Here is a 3,766-nt window from a genome sequence, read left to right on the forward strand (position 1 = left end):
CGAACGCCTACCTTACATTCTGTTGCCGAGGAATGTAAGGTATTACCTTGTTTTTTCAAAACTATGTCCTTTGTAATATGCTATGACTGCATCTCCCCGTAGCCTAGTATACAGTGGTGGCGTGTGAGTGACATTTGAATAGTTTGTAATATATGTGTGGATGTGAACCTACTTAGGTTTGACAACAGATACGTTTATGTGTTTTCAGTATTATTATGTGCTTGTGGGTTGGTAGTACCAGCATGGTGTTTTGAATACGTCCTTGATGTCTGAAAACATGGCAAATGTAGTTGATCAGTCATGGTTAGTGAAAGTTATCGTTCTTTCTTGTTTGGATTTTTGGGTTTTTTGCACTGCTAACTGTACCGGCTAGCATGGTAGTTTGATCATGGAGCAGTAACCTGTGCGGTTGCTGCACGAGAGCGTTTCAGCTTGTTTCCCATAGTTTGCACCAGAATACAATATGTGTGACTAAAATGCGCTTACTGAACATGGAAATCTACGCGGTGAAGATTCAGTACAACTAACATGGCATGTTCAGTACAACTAACATGGCAGATTCACTAAAAAATAAGATGGCAAATTCAGTAAAAAATAACATGGCAAATTCAGTAGAAATGGCATGGCAGATTCAGTAGAAATGGCATGGCAGATTCAGCAGAAATTGCATGGCAGATTCAGCAGAAATTGCATGGCAGATTCAGTTCATGTAACATGGCAAATTCAGTGCCATACCCGTGGCAACTGCAGCTATTCCTTCATGGCATTTTTACTTCAGATTCTGATGCACTTGAAGAGTCATTCTCTAGTTTTTACAAAATTTAGAACATCTACATTACAAAAAAAATGTCACCATGGACCAAGTCAAAGTGCTCCAATGTTGTTTACGGATTGCCCGTCCCTTTCTTTGGTTTCTTATGTTTTGCTTGAATCTCCAATCCGGATTTGTATCTTATCTCTTTTGGACGCCCTTTTGTGATGGAACGGGACGGGTTCCTAACCTGTGTTTGTGTGCTTGCTGTTCCAGATCCTACCTCCGAGTTTTCAGATAATGGCCCTGTGGACGAAGGCACACTTGATGTGCGGGGGAACCTGTGTAAGGCTTCCTCAGCTTTCCTCTTCTTGATCTCATCAAGCTCTCTTTTGAGGGCCTTCCTGTGTTTTTCTGCGACCTTTGCTGTCTCATCACTCTTGCACGCTTCATCAATTAGTTCAGCATAGTTCTTTGGCAACACAACGTGCCTCACGGCTTCCATGGTTGACTCTGGTCTCTCGTCATGCACGGCCAAAACTGTGTTTGATGTTTGCGGCGCCAATGCGTCGTCAGCGTCCCAAGTCCATCGCCGCCTTATGAAATGGCGGGGCATTAGTGTCACCGCATTCAAGTCCATTACTTTTAGAATGTGACAGCACACAATCCCGTCCCGTTCGAATTTGCAGCATTGGCGGTAGTATTCGCCTTCGCTTATCGATGCCTTCACAAAGTAGTTCCTTCCCTTGTCTGGGTCTTCAGGTTCTGAATCCGACATGCCCATGATAGAACACACCTTGAACGTATGTTCGTCCACCTGGAAAGCCGTGTACATGCTGGCACGCTTTATTTCTTCCTGGAATCTGCAAGTTTTGTGTGTTTTTTGTTAAACTCTTGTGTGCAGTTTTTTGTAGCACCTTTTGTTTGTTGTGGCTAATGGGATTACAATTCGTTCAAACATGGGCACTACAGTTCATTAAACATGGCAACTGCAGTTGAGTAAACATGGCAACTGCAGTTCATTAAACATGGCAACTGCATTTCATTTAAACATGGCAACTACATAACAACTTCAATTTGGCATTTGCATTCCATACCATCATGGCCATTGGAATTTACATTTCATTAAATATGGCAACTACAGTTCATTAAACATGGCAACTGCAATTCATCAAACATGGCAACTGCAGTTACGCAAACATGGTAACTGCAGTTGAGTGAACATGGCAAACTGTAGTTCATTAAGCACGGCAACTACATATCATGTTTACTCTGTACCTAATGGCTACTTTTCAACACAATCATCATTTTCAAATAAGCATTTCAACTGCATTGCATTCTACATGGCACCTGGTACCTTCATGATTTGTGCAAATAAGATTGTAACACAACTGACTTACTTGTTAAAAATCATGTTGGTGTATATCTTGTTCATCTGCCTCTCCATTGGTAAATACGTTAGCAATTTTGGCTGCTTGAGCGCGGTGTTTGCTTCTTGCTGTAGCTCGGATCCCAGTATTTTTTGTTGCAAAGCGGTGTACTGCTTGGCAAACTGTAGTAATGAGTTGCCAGGGCTCACGTACCGCTTCAAAACAGCATTGAACCCCTCACTGCGCTATGTAGTCTGCAGAAACAGGAAGAAGCACTGCATTAAGTAGGCCGGCACCCGGTACATTCGCTTCTCCCACAAGCTAGCAAGCGTCTCGTGGTCTTGGACTTGATATGTTTCAATCATAGTCATCCAGCTCCTTTCAAACTCCTCCACCGTCAAGCTGTGGTCCACGCACAGCTCGAATGCCTTGTGCAGGTCTGGACGGCCAGCAAAGAACGGTCCTAGTGTCTCCTTGGCCTTCTTTATAATGTGCCACCTGCAGTGCCTGTGCACTGCCAGCGGAAAGACCTCCTCTATGCCTGCGCGCATGCTAAAATCCTGGTCTGTTATTATGTTCATCGGAGCAAGTCCACCCATGTACTCCAAGAAGGTCTTGAACAGCCAAACGTACCCATCCGTGTCTTTGTTCCGAACGAGCCCGCATCCGAACTGCAACGACTGATTGTGGTTATTTATTCCTATGAATGGAGCGCATGGCATCTTGTACATATTAGTGAGATATGTCGCGTCGAATGAAATGCAATCTCGGAAATGTTTGTAGGCTCTTCTTGCAGCACCATCCACCCAATACATGTTCCTGACACGGTCATCATCGTCCAATCTTATCCTGTAGAAGAAATCTGGATCTTCCTTCGCTTTCTCATCGAAGTAGGCCATTGTGGCCTCTATGTCAGCCAACTTGCTCTCTCTATGGTACTTTGCCTTTAGGTTTGTGACGTCAGCTGGTATGTAGGGCATGCTACTCAAAGTCCCTTTTTTGCTGTGGATGAGTGATAGTATCTGGACCATTCTTGATGGACCGACGTTACAATCATGTAGCAGCTTTATGAATTTCTTCTCGAGGGGGGTGAATCCTCTGTGGGCGGTCAGAAATTTTACCAGGTCGAACTTCTTTATGAGTTTGTGGTTGTGCTCGTCAAAATATTCAGTGACCACCCATGTGCTCCATCTACGTTTAGCTTACACCGCACAGGGCATTTCGTCTTGAGAATGATACCTCTCTTTCGTTCCGGAACGACAGGCGCAACACCTTTCCCCTTCTTGTTCCTTCGTGCCTTGTGGCACCTCATCTCACCTCTGCTGTACTCGTTAGTTTTCTTAATTTTCCTATGGTATTCGGTGTTGACCGCAAATCCATGGAACTTTGCATATGTCTGGTAGAATTCCTTTGCCTCTGCAAACGATTAAAATCTCTGCCCAACGTAAGGTGGCTGAGGTACCATGATCTCTGATTGCCCACCATCTTCATCCCCTTGTGCTTCGTCATCAGTTTCATCATTCACTTCAGTATCGGCGGCACTTTCATCTACTTGAGTGTTGTCAGTGCTTGTGTTCAAAGGTGTGCTTGTCGGCATTGCTAGAATGATTGCCATTTCTGACTCTGACTCGGCATTGTTTGCAGC

At 44.2% G+C, this 3,766-nt stretch overlaps 1 pseudogene; it reads right to left on the minus strand.

The window, feature by feature from the left end:
* Nucleotides 1-821: 821 nt before the first annotated feature.
* Nucleotides 822-3,020, minus strand: LOC123160139 (protein FAR1-RELATED SEQUENCE 5-like; annotated as a pseudogene).
* Nucleotides 3,021-3,766: the final 746 nt, after the last annotated feature.

The sequence above is a fragment of the Triticum aestivum genome, chromosome 1D (genome assembly GCF_018294505.1).
Source record: "Triticum aestivum cultivar Chinese Spring chromosome 1D, IWGSC CS RefSeq v2.1, whole genome shotgun sequence".
Lineage (NCBI taxonomy): Eukaryota > Viridiplantae > Streptophyta > Magnoliopsida > Poales > Poaceae > Triticum > Triticum aestivum.